We start from the raw sequence: 14,551 nt of genomic DNA on the forward strand, positions 1-14,551 counted from the left end.
GGAGGTACCGCTGTAATTCTATATTTATTTTAAAATGTATTAAAATGTTTATTTATTTCAATTTTTTAAATTTCAATATTTCCACATTTCTTTATTTAAAATTGTATTACTTTATTGTGACATTCATTTATTATTCAATATTCACTTAGTTCAATTAGCATTTATTTCAATTTTTATTGAATTACTTCATCCTTTACCTCCATATTTATTCATTTATTTCAATATTTATTGATTTAATCAAGGGCGTAGGTTTGGTCTCAACATTGGTAGGGACAATACAGCAGCAAGACCTGCATGTACACCTTTTGCTGGGGCCGGGACATTAATAGGACCAAACAGATAGGGTGAACGGTGTCAGGATTTGCGAACGCGAAAACAAGGTTGGACTCACAACAGACGACCAACGACTGAGGGAATCGTACAAGGGTTTATTAAATACAAACCAAAACACACGCGATAGCGGTAAAAAGGGGAAATAACAAAACGGGTCCGTGACAAGAGGTCGACGGGGATCAGTATACAAACGCAAAGGTAAATCAAGGTAGTACGCAGAGAGCCAATAAAACAACTTAAATACACTCACGTACCTGCACAAGGTAGAGGCATACAAACTAAAGCGACAGGCGACCAAAACCCACGGCATAGGCGTAATTACAAAAATAACAAGCTACTCGAATGACAAGGATGGCGAATGGCGACCAGCAAGGAAAATATCTCGGCGTCCTTCCAGTGGATCGCCTGAGTCTTTATACTGTTGTTGATGAGCTGCAGGTGCGACGTCGGGAACGCCCCCACAGCCGGCTCTGCAACAACACAAAATCTGACCAGGAGCAGAACGTGACAAACGGGGGTCAGGGCTACATTTCTCATGAATATGAACTCAATTCATTGATAAGTTAAATGATCAATGCAAAATAAATCTGTATGATTTATACTAAATTTCACGTGGATTCGTTCAGGTGATACACAGTTCGATTCAAACCTTTGGTTTCAAAAACTCCTAAACAAACATTTTGAAAACTTCCGGAATATATGTCTGGATTTATTAGCAAATTTAAATTGCAGTATTTGAAAATATTTGTACACACTTGCATAATCCAGGCATGCAAAAAATAAACATTTGTCTTTAGACCACTCAACATTGTTGCTCTAAATAAACATATATATAACTGAAAAACTTCTTAAGGTATTAAAAAACTATTACTTTTGTCCACAAGCATAGCTAAACTCAACAAAAAATGAAAACTTTTTACCTCGACTATGAATAATGTATGATTATCCGAAAAAATATCTGTATAGGCTGCAAACAAAAATGTTTTTAAATAAATAATGTTGGAAATACAGTAAATTAAAAAAAAAAATGCATCAGTCATCAACCAATCAAACACACGTTTGAGGGGAGAAAATGGACCAGCACATTCTGCAAGTGAAAAATGGTAAATGTAGGTCTGAACATAATGAAAATAATTCACTTAATAATGATATGGTCAGTTTTCTCCCTACAACATAAAGGAATACAATCTAAATTACCTATATAAATGAACGCATTACATACAGTAATGCAAATAAGGTTACTTAAAAGTTGGTGCATCATGAAAAGTTGGTAGTGTTATGTCCCTCCTGCAAGGACGTAGGTTTGGTCTCAACATTGGTAGGGACGATATTACAGCTTAACCTGCATGTACAATTTTGCCCGGGATGGGACATTAATAAGACCAAACAGATTGGGTAAACGGGGGTCAGGGCTACATTTCTCACGAATATGAACCTAATTAATTGATATGCTAAATCAGTGGTGCTCATGACGTCGATCACGATCGACCATTCAATCGCAAAGCTAGTGTGGGTAGCTCATGGCATGCCCCCCAAAACACTTTTTTTAATTTTTTTTTTTTCAAATGCACATAATTAATTATGATTGTTGTGTGTATTTTGTGTTGTGTGAGCTACATATGAGGTTATGCAGCAACCCTCTCTCTCTAAGCAGCTTCTTGCTAACGTTTTTCTAGTTCCAGTTTCCAGCAGAGTTCACAACATTTCTCACAGTTTATTTAATGTCAACAGTAGAAAACACTAAGGGTGTCAACAATAATCGATGCGGCGATGCATCCCGATGCGGGGCATGGACGATTCGATTCGATGCGGGCAACAAGCCGAATCGATTCAGCGCATTTTGAAATATATAAGTACGTTCAAAAATCTTCCCTGCGCAATTCCGGTGATGCAGCGGATTTGGTTTCCCCATTTGTATTATCATTCTCATGTTTCATTTTTTACACACCGCATAACTCTGGTCAAGTTTCCCACCAACCTCGTAGAAGCCAAAATGTCTCCAGATGTCTGCTTTCAATGTGTTAGGTGCATCAATAATCTTTCTCGCTCCCACGTTCTCCGCTTCAGCCATTGTTATGTTATGTCCTATCTCTCTGCTCTCTCGATTAGAGCTTAGTTCGGGCCAAAAAAATCCAGCCCGACCCGACCCGGCCCACGTGTATTAAAGGCCGAGAGCCCGAAATTTTACATTATATTTGTAGGCTCGAGCCCGAAACCCCCCCAAAAATGTACGTTTCATTTGTAGGCCCGAGCCTGTTTTATTTGTGAGGACTCAGTAGGAGGAGCAAATGCGGGGATGCAATGCGTGGTTGCGTTGTGTGATCACAATTGTGACGATGCCTATGTGCATAATGATAAATTAAAACCTGTCTTTCGTAACAAATTCTCCCAGATAAACAAGACTGTAAGATGCATATTCAATAAACATTTATATCGTTTATATTTGTGTGTCTGTGCTATCAGGTGGATAGTTCATGCTGATTTACTTGGCAAAATGCAGCAACAGACATTTAATTTCTTCGAGTTGGCAGAAAAAAACACAAGTTTTCTTCATGTTTAAAAAGTCTACATATTTTTATGATCATTATAAATGCACGAACACAACGAAATAACGCTGGAAATGTATGTTAAATATATTTCTGTTTGGGCTATTGTGCTCACATGGACGCGCCCCTCTGACGAGGAGAGGAACAGTTTCATATACAAAAATAAACTAAAAAACTTTTAAATAACATTCTTTATGTTAATGACTCGCATCAAAGCACACAAAAGAACAAGCTGCCTCAAGGAGCACTGAAACAAAATAAATAACATTTTAAGGAACACCATGCACGAACTCGACGATGTCCTGCTTAGCACGAAGAGGTGCAGCCCTCGAAACAAATGATAATAACGATGTGTGACTAATATAATCTTTTAGGCCAGTACAGTTTTTAAAATGCCTACTCAGCGTCAAGGTGCCAGTCTTTTTGCTCTCGTACGAGAGCAAAGCGCGCGCCACATTTGTTGCATTCGGCAAGGCCGACGCAGTGTTCTGTATGCATCTTCCACTATCAATTTAAATCCTTTCCACACACCACTCATGGATTCTTGCCTTTTCAAACCCCCGTCTTTAGTTTGCTTTTCGCCTCTTGGTGCTCTATATCGAAATTCGAAAAGGAAATACCAGGATGCAGAGTTGCAAACTCTCGGAGAGTACTAGAGCGCAAGGGGAAGATTAAAAAGGAAGGCGGGGCCACGGCGTTCATGTGCGCAACCAATGCACTAGCTCAGCTGCGGCTCATGTTTGGGATTACCAAAGCGCCTTCTCTCGGTTTTTTTCAATTTATTTATTTTATAACAAGTATTCCTTAGTTTATCATCCATACATCGTTTTAGTTTACAAATATATATTTATTAAAAAAAAAGTTAGCGAGAGAGAAGTCCGGCCCGACCCGACCCGCACGTAAATGATTGACATTTTGCGATAAAGATGCTGCAGCACTACAATATTTTCTTTGTCGTTTTCTTTAATATTTACTTGAATATTTTTATTGATGGGTCGTTGTGACTAAAATACAGTGACTGTTATTACTGATTTTGCACAGGAGTTCAGATGTTGCACTGTGTGAAAGGCTGCTACTGTGTGTAAAAAAAAGAGAAAGCCCTGGTCTCATTCAAAGAACTAATTAAATCTGTGATCTGTTTTTCTTTTTTTTAAATATATATCTGAAAATATACTATTTTCATTTGACTTCAACCAGGAGTGACACAAGAGCCAATAAAAAGTTGTTTAATGTCTAACCGCTTGTGTTGCCTCATGATTCACGAAAAATATGCTTTGCTTTAGAAATTTTATGCAACCCAGGCTTTATTGCATCGTGATGCATTGCCGAATCGAACCGAATCGTGACCCTCTGAATCGAATCGAATCGTGGCCCTCCGAATCGTAATCGAATCGAATCGTGAGGGCAGTGCCGATGCACACCTCTAGAAAACACAAAGAGAAGGACACTTCTCTCAAAGCAGCTTCCTATTTGATTTTTGCAGGTTAGCAAGTTCACACGGTTTAATTTTATGCTAACGCTGATGCAGGTCGGATCTACAGTAGCAAAATTAATGGTGTGTTCTCTACTTGCAAAACAATAATGTCTCTTTACTAGGGCTGTCAAAATTATCGCGTTAACGGGCGTTAATTAATTTTTCTAATTAATCACATTAAAATATTTGACGCAATTAACGCACTAGGCCCGCTCAGACAGATTTAAATGTCAGTACAGTGAAAGGCCAACTTGTTAATTGTGTTTTATGGAGTTTTTCCGCCCTCTGCTGGCGCTTAGGTGTGACTTGCATATGTTATGTGGCGTAATGTCGCCCTCTGCTGGCGATTCAGTGTAGCTGATTATTTGGGTTTCGGCGCGCTTTTCTGACGTGATTATATGTCGACGCGAACTCACACTAATAGACAGTGCTATTCAGACTAGCTAACGTCCGCATCCAGTATTCAGTGGCAGTTCTCATAGCCCCATCACACTGTTTGTGTCTAAAACATGCATCGCTTGTGAGTTATATTCCTCCTTTGTTTATATTCATGAGCATTAGATAGTTATTGATGATGTGTATTTGAATTTGTTCACATATATGGTGAAATGCAGTTACATTGTTAGATGCTTGTGAGCTAATTGGCTAGTGCTACTGCTCAAATGGACACGTGTGTGTACATTTTATGTTATTTTGTGATTTATGCAAGTTATTGACACATTGCCTTGTTATTTTCAGTTTTACAAAAATACAAGAAACGTGCTCCTGTCAAAAAGAGATGACTTCAGTAAAGCCCATGCAACTTTGCTACACCATCTGATTTTTTTTTGGGAACTTATGTTCGCTATCTGTCAATTTGTGTACTCACACACATTGAGGACAGAATAGGGCTACTAGTTTATTTTTTGATTGAAAATTTTACAAATTTTATTAAAACGAAAACATTAAGAGGCGTTTTAATATAACATTTCTATAACTTGCACTAATATTCATCTTTTAAGAACTACAAGTCTTTCTATCCATGGATCACTTTAACAGAATAAAGTGATAGTAGTGAAGTAATAATAAACAAATACAGTCCTTATGTACGTTGAATGTATATATCCATCTTGTCTTATCTTTCCATTCCAACAATAATTTACAGAAAAATATGGCATATTTTATTGATGGTTTGAATTACGATTAATTGCGATTAATTACGATTAATTAATTTTTAAGCTGTAATTAACTCGATTAAAAATTTTAATCGTTTGACAGCCCTACTTTTTACATTTCTGTTTTTTTGACTTTTTTACAGTGGCTGCTGCTGGCTGAAAAAAAACTTCCCATAACTCTAATATCTAATGTATGTGTGTGCGAGGGTTAAGTCATCAGCCAATCAAATGTGCGTTTAGGAGGAAAAAATGGACCTGCACATTCAGCAAGTGAAAAGATGTACATGTAAATCTAAACATAATGAAACTAATTCACTTAATAAGGGTGGGGTCAATTACAACAATTAAAACATATAGGAAGACAATATAAATGACCTATATAACTGGAGTCATTACATAACGTAAATAAGGTTGTTAAAAGTTGGTGGGGACAAGTTGAGCATCCTGAAAAGTTGTGTTTTGTCCAAACCATCCCTATGCAAACCTACGCCCATGATTGATTTAAACATTTTCCTGGTCCTCCACACATATCAACCATTTTTACAATCATTTTACATTTATAAACATGTTATAATCTAAATATGTAACAAAAAAGAAGGCATTCTTCTATTTATGTATTGATTTTTTCCTAAATGTTATACAATTTCACTATATTAAATCTAATCTTAGTTTTAATGATTTTATAATAAATTCAGTTGTAATGCTATTTAAACAATGCATTGTTAGCCCATCATCAGCCATTGACGGTTTGACTGGGAGGGTTGCAGCGCTGCAATGTCAATAAATGGGTTTACTCATAGCTCTGGTGGCGATAATAAATCAGCAGCACCACCCTACGACCAAAACTTGGTATTACATGCAGCTGTTCAAGTTTAGGCTAACGTACATTAAAATAGCTCATAATTAATTGCAATTAAAAGCACACAACGTGCGGCGTGTTAATTAAGACTTGACACGGCCACATTTTGCTCTCGTGTGAGGGTTGACGAGCTCCCTTTAGATGAAACATTAGGATTCCCTTACTGTGAGGCCACCTGCTGTGCAAGTCTCCAGGCAGCCACTTCATCTCTGTTCTCGTGTGCTAATGAGCTTTTCTTTATGAAAGACGTCAGTGCTAATAGCAGACTGGAGGCCGTAACCTCACTTGGACTCCTTTCAACATAACCCTATAGTTCATTATAGTAGCTGGAGACTACTACAGTTTATGACGGCTATGATGATGACAAGGTTAAACAAGTGTTTTTTTTTTTCCCAGATAAAAAGAACGGAAATTGTACAGTGCTGTCCAAAAGTATTGGCACCGCTGCAACTCTGTCAGACAATGCTCAATTTATCCCAGAAAATGATTGCAATTACAAATGCTTTGGTAGTAATATCTTCATTTATGTTGCTTGCAATGAAAAAACACAAAACAGAATGAAAAAAACCCCCAAAAAATCATTATCATTTTACTAGGGTGACCAAATGTCCTCTTTTGCCCGGACAAGTCCTACTTTCACGTAGTATTCTCGTCGTCCGGGCGGGTTTTATAAATTCATAAAAATGTCCGGTTTTTATGATTTTTCACGGGACCAATTTGCAGAGAATCCCTCCAGCCGCTGGGCGGCAGCAGTTGACATGGCTCCTACTAGAAGGGAGGGAAGGAGTAGTTCTTCTTGTTTTTGTTGGCAGTTTACCCCTATCATGAGGCATTACTGCCATCTACTGGGTTGACAATTTGGCCACAATGCCTGCCCAGTTGTTAAGTTTTTAACGATAAATACAAAAATAATGGCAACTGTTGACTTCTGTCGGAGCTTTGACTGTAAAATCCCATTTGGTGTCGCATTGTTGCGCTGCCGATGATTGTAAACTTTTCTAGCAAAGTTTGATTTTAGCCTCAGCTAGCTATCAGTAAGCTAAACCAAGCTAAGCATTATGGGAAACGTAGTTTTGAACTGCTGCGTTTGGAAACATGCTGGTTGAATAGTTTGTCACTTTACTTCGGTTATTGTTTGTGTGCAATCTAGAACATTGAATGAGAATATCAATTGAATGGGAATAACAATTTGTCAAGGACAATTGTCATGATAGTTATTTATAAAAATGTTTAGTTGGCACATCGCCTACTGTGTGTATGTGTATTGACTGGACTACATTTCCATGGGTGGGTCTGCATTATATATATATTATATTTTAGTCATTATTATTTATTTATTTTTATTTTCAAACTGCATTTTCCCATCCAGAGTGAGGGGGCACACTTTCGATATATTACAGTGATATAGACATCTTTGAGTGAACTTCGAGTAAAATTCAAGTATCTTGAGGCCGGGCTGAGTGTCCTCTTTTTTGGAAATCAATATATGGTCACCCTAATTTTACGCAAATCTCCAAAAATGGGCCAGACAAAAGTATTGGCACCCTCAGTCTAATACTTGCTAGCACAACCTTTAGAAAAAATAACTGCGAACAACCACTTCCGGTGTCCATTAATGAGTTTCTAACAATGCTCTGCTGGAACATTAGACCTGAGATTTGAAGGGTGCCTTCTCCAAACTGCCATTTTCAGATCTCTCCACAGGTATTCTATGGAATTCAGGTCTGGACTCATTGCTGGCCAGTGCTTTCTCTCAAACCATTTTATAGTCCTTTTGAAGTGTGTTTTGGGTCATTGTCCTTCTGAAAGACCCATGACCTCTGAGGAGGACCTAGCTTTCTCACATTAGGCCCTACATTATGCTGCAAAATTTGTTGGTCGTCTTCGAATTTCATAATGCAATCCACACGGTCAAGCAGTCCAGCACCAGAGGCAGCTCCCCGTTCTTGTTATCATTTTGACGCCACAGGGTGAGGAGGGAGTTGAAAGTCCGTGTTGCCCAACGACAGCCCCAAAACATCACTGCTCTATAGGAGATCTGCATGGAGGAATGGGCCAAAATACCAGCAACAGTGTGTGAAATGCTTGTGAAGAGTTACAGAAAACGTTTGGCCTCCATTATTGCCAACAAAAGGTACATAACAAAGTATTGAGATGAACTTTTGGTATAGACCAAATACTTATTTACCACCATGATTTGCAAATAAATTCTTTAAAAATCAAACAATGTGATTTTCTGTTTTTTTCCCACATTCTGTCTCTCTCTCATGGTTGAGGTTTACCCATGTTGACAATTACAGGCTTCTCTAATATTTTCAAGTGGGAGAACTTGCACAATTATTGGCTGACTAAATACTTATTTGCCCCACTGTATACTGGCTTCAACAGGGGAACCTTCTGAGCAATGCATGATTTAAAACCAATGCATCGTAGTGTTCTACTGACAGTAGCCTTTGAAACTATGCATCCAGCCCTCTTCAGGTCATTGACCAGCTCCTGCTTTGTAGTTTTTCCTTCATTTTTCTCATCATGAGTGATGCCCACGAGGAGAGATTTTACATGGAGCCCCAGTCCGAGATAGATTATCAGTCATGTTTAGCCTTTCCCATTTTCTAACAATTGCTGCAACTGTTTATTTATTCTCACCAGGCTGCTTTCCAATTGTACCGTAGCCTTTTCCAGCTTTGTTGAGCTCAACATTTTTTTTCTCTGGTGTCTTTTGAAAGCTGTCTGGTCTTGCTCATGGTAGCAGATGGATTATGACTGACTGTGGGGGGTACAGGCGACAATGATGAGCTCAAACGGGTGGGTGGTTACGCATGGGGTGAAGGTGCACTTTTTTTAAAGGTAGACTGACAACTCTTTGAGTGTTATCATTATTGCTGATTCTCAGGGGTAAAAAAAATACTTATGAACCCCAGTAATTTACAAAGATTTTTTTTTTTTTAAATCATACAAAGTGATTTCTGGATTTAAAAAAAAAAAATGTATGTCTCCATGAGTGGAAATGCATATATGATTGAAATTTCAGACCTCTACCTATTTTCTAAAAGGGTGAACTTGCAAAATCACAAGGGATGTAAATACTTCTGCTGCTCACTGTATATCCAAAAACATTAGATATTTTATCATCCATTTTATTCGAAATGTCATTTCTAAGCTAAAAATAACAGTAAAACTAAATCCTATTAAAAGCCTTTTAATAATAAATGTTCTCTTTTCAACAATTTATTTGAGTTTTGGGTGGATTAAAAAAAGTTTTTAAAAATTATGATTATTATTATTTTTTTTTTCATTTTAGAACTTTAAATTTATTTTTTACTAAAAAAAGAAAATGGTAACTAATCTTTTATCCATCATCGATCCATTATCTTCCGCATTCTAATCTTTTAAATAAAATAATTTTTACCATATTTATGATTTATATGAAAATAATTTTACTCCAAATATAAAAGAAAAATGACAAAAAATAGATGTCAATTATTTTGTCAAATTGTCATTAAAAAATAAAAGTACGTTTAATTACGTTGATGAAAGCAGACATCCAATGACATCATTTTTCTGACCTGTGAATGATTGATTTGCCCATAACTTGTTCCGAGCAAACAGGCAACAAAAATTATACACATTTGACATTTCATGTCGGCATAAAAACTACAACGCATTGGAAAAAAATCCTCTCTTAGGTTTGGGGTTGCACAACTACCTCCAGAAAATCCCCCCGACCTCTTTTCATCCCTCCTCCATCCCTTCGTCTCGCCTCTTTTTAATACAAATCAGCCTCTCCATGGCACGCACATGTTTGCGTGTTATTTGAACTCCGGCAGAGAACTTCAAACGCCGTTCAAAGTCAGTTTTTTCCTCCCCTACGCCCTCTTGCCTCTCTTTTGGAGAGGTGGAGGGGGGGCACGCAGACTCGCACCTGATCAGAAGGTCGAGAGATGAGGATTATGATATGCAAATAAGGCTTTGCTATCGGGTGTCGACATCTGCGGTGCAAAAGGTAGCGTAAAAAGGTGATGCGCCCCCCTCACCTCACTCCACCTAGGCTTCCTTCCACTTTTCATTTAGTTTCAAACACAACAAAGGATTTGTTCAAAACACATTTTATGCGTCAACCATTGACGGTGATAGTCGTCCAATCCATTTTGACTGGGAGAACGTTCATTCACCCACTCCCAGTCAAAATAGATTGGACGTCTTTCGCCGTCAATGGTTGAAACATGATGATTCGCTCTCAGCCCTCTGGGATTTTAGATTTCAAAGTTCCCATGGAAGGGGCCCGCAGAAGCCGGGTGGGTTTCAGGTTGGGGGCCACAGAAGAGCTCTTTATGAGTTGGGGTCTTCCTGAATGGACAGGGCCAACTCTCAGCATGTTGGATATACACAGAGAGGCTATTGAAGTTAGCAAGATCCCTCCCACACACAAAAACTCCTCCTTAAATTCTCACCCTCGTTCTGTTAGAGAACAAGAGTAAATTATTCCCCAATTTTGTACAGAATTCAAGTCATCTTTGTGCTTGTTGGTTGTAAAATCACCTTTGGGGTTTGGGGTTCTTTCATATTATGTGGCTATTGCTTTTTATTGGTGACTATTGGTAGATTAGAAATGGTTCTCAATTATTTATGAAAAGTGCTACCAAAAAATCTCGTAGCCTCGCTGACAAACTTTTAATAAAAAAACAAAACAGGGGTTTTTTTCGTAGTTGTGATACTAACCCATTATAGGTCAAGTTACTATTTTTGGTCATAAAAACAAAACCTGGAATCCACATACTGAATGAGGACATCACATTTTGAGCCCTTTAGACCACAATATTAATTTTTCAGTGCCATTGACAGCGCTAGACATCCGATCCAAGGGCATAAGTTTGCATAGGGACGGTAGGGACATAACAGTACAAACTTTTCAGGATGCTCAAATTGTCCTTATCATCTTTTAAGCAGCCTTATTTGCATTATATAATGAGTTCAGTTATATTGGTAATTTAGATTGACTTCCCATATGTTGTAAGCATAGAATAGACCCTAGCATTGTTAAGTAAATTAATTCAATTATGTTCAGACTTAATTTATCCCTTTTCATTTGCTGAATGTGCCAGTTCATTTTTTTCCCCCGCAAACACACGTTTGATTGGCTGATGACTTGACTAGCCGGCAGTCAGACACACACTCACACAGCCTCGACAGATTCATGTCGATAACATGCTGCCTCCTCCGCCCCTTCAAAGAGGAGGGATATTAGAAAGTTTTTTTGGGCCAGCAGCAGCCACTGTACGTAATGTAAAAAGACGTCAATCTTGTGGAGGTGGGGGAAACACCACTAATTTTGCTAATGAAAATCCGACCTACATCAGAGTTAGCGTAACATTAAACTGTGTGAACTTGCTAGCCTGCAAAACTACTGCTCTCAGGCCAGCCTCCACACAGAACAACGAAGTCAAGCTAGCAGTCCCTTATTTTGTTTAAAAAAAAACAACAACAACAACAACAAAACGGGGAGCTATTCAAGAATGGGTCCTCTTCAGGGGGACATTGAGGGGCCGTTACATGGTGCTTCTCCAAGAATACGAAAAATTCCAAATTTGCATTTATATGGGCTAGGGTTGTTCCGATCATGTTTTTTTGCTCCCGATCCAATCCCGATCGTTTAGTCGATAGTTTGAGTATCTGCCGATCCCGATATTTCCCGATTCGATTGCTTTTTTTTGCTCCCGATTCAATTCCAATCATTCCCGATAATTTTTACCGATCATATACATTTTGGCAATGTATTAAGAAAAAAATGAATAAAACTCGGACGAATATATACATTCAACACACAGTACATAAGTACTGTATTTGTTTATTATGACAATAAATCCTAAAGATGGCATTTACATTATTAACATTCTTTCTGTGAGAGGGATCCACGGATAGAAAGACTTGTGACTTTGTATATTGTGACTAAATATTTCAGTAAATGATACTGCAGCCATTCAACCCAAATGCATGATGGGAAGTGCAACCATGATTGTGCGTAGTGCTACCAATTGGTATATCTTCTTTGCGTTGGGAAATAACGTAAGGTGTTAAGGTAAAGATCAATTGCTACCTTGCTTCCCCACTGTGCTTCCCATGATATTTTTAATCGTAGGGAGAGGGATTGTAAAGCTTTAGCCTATTAAAAAAAGGTTCCAAAGGCTGCCAAAATTTACTACTCATTTTACGCTGCCTTTTATCTCTCTAAATGGGTAAAACAGCGCCATTACAGATTGAGCGCGACAATGCGTGAGTGGATCATGCAACGCATGCATGCATTAATTACGTTAAATATTTAACGTGATACATTTTTTAAAAATTAATTACCGCTGTTATCGGGATAAATTTGATAACCCTACCTTGAGCCTAAACTAAAGACTCTGGATGATTGTAACATTATGTCTGTAACGTTAAATACAATTAGAAAACGATTTAATTAAAAAATATATCTAAATTAAAAAAAGGCATGGCCAATATTTTTTTGCCGATTCCGATACTTTGAAAATGACGTGATTGGACCCGATCGATTGGGATGCCAATCAATCGGGACATCTCTAATATGGGCCCGTCTCCATTCGAACAATGTCGCAATTCTGCATGAAAACGATATAGTATTCACGCCAGGCCCTAGGAGGCAGTGCAGATTTACAAGGCAACAGCGAATGATGCACTTTGACCCCACCAAAGTTTCAAAAAAACACCAAAAAAATATGCCCGCCCACTCGAAGCAATGGCATTTTTCTTTTGTTCAAAAAGGCACAAAAATGGAAACATTCAACATATTTAATTTAAAAATATCATTAAAACAGTAAATTAAAGCCAACGTTCCGCCATATTTGCTGTTTTAATGTTTAGTAGCACCGCTGCGCACGCCCAGTGTGACATGTACGAGTGCTGACGTTATCGGCGCAGTCTCACGCCACGGGAGCAATTGATATGCATGCCGAGGAAGCCCCCCTCCATCCCCCGCAATCGAATTCTTCCACTTTGGAGGCAGGATTCAGAATTTTTCGTCTTCGCTGACACCATATGCACGCTAGGCCACTCTGCAACACAGTCATTGCGTCTTCATGTCGCAGAGTCGCCATGTAAACTGCCCCTGACATAAACATGAACTGACACAGAAAAAAAACCAACAAATGAAATCACACATCAGGATTTCATGAAAGTACTTTGGTTCAAGTCTCTGGGTAGTCTAGTATGCATAAGTCAATACAGATTTATTTTCCATTGATCATTTAGCCTATTAATTAATTAGGTTTATATTCATGAGAAATGTAGCCGTGACGCCCGTTCAATAATCCGGTCTTATTATTGTCCCGTCCCCAGCAAAAAGTGTACATGCAGGTTATGCAGTTATATCGTCCCTACCAATGTTGAGACCAAACCTACGCCCTTCGTCCAATCCCTTTTGACTAGGAGGGTTTGCAGAGATCATTCATGTCAGCCAATTAGTTAGATGAAAGCCCTATAATAAAAGTGAATAATTAAAAAAAATTCAAAGATAAAAAAAAAATTGAAGAACTTTAAAAAGCTCAAAATTCTTAAACGATAGAATATCAGAAGAAGAAACATTATGTCAATATATATTGGAAAACATAGAAAAAGTCACATTTTGACAAGAATAAATTACATTTAAAATATATTACAATGACAAAAGTGAAAAATGCTAAAATAGGTCAGTGTAACGTTACAATATGCAGTTCAAAACTTGCCTCTCTATGGACACATAACTATGGAAATATTAACTTAATGATTGAAATATTTTGCTCAGTAAAAGTAAAAATGATCTAAAGTAGAAGTTTAAAGATGAATCAAAAGAATAAAAGTGATTACTTTGAGTACTTTGGGATAAAATTTGCTTTATAGACCATAAAGTCGAGCAGCACCTGACCTAATACTGTAAATTTTGTCTATGACTATACATATAATATTGCTAACAAGCAGGAAAAGGAATGGGGGGTGAAAAAAAACAACTAAATATCAACAATTGAGATAAGCAATGAGGTAGTATTCGTGTTTTTTTTTTTTTTTAATGAAGGAGAATCTGCAAATCATTTCAAAACTACGAATTTGTTGACCTTAATAAATAATAATAATGTACATTATATACAACATGTAACATCCCGGTTAAGACAATTTACGGTAAAAGCTCATAATTTAG

Source organism: Corythoichthys intestinalis, chromosome 16 (assembly GCF_030265065.1).
Source record: "Corythoichthys intestinalis isolate RoL2023-P3 chromosome 16, ASM3026506v1, whole genome shotgun sequence".
NCBI classification, from domain to species: domain Eukaryota; kingdom Metazoa; phylum Chordata; class Actinopteri; order Syngnathiformes; family Syngnathidae; genus Corythoichthys; species Corythoichthys intestinalis.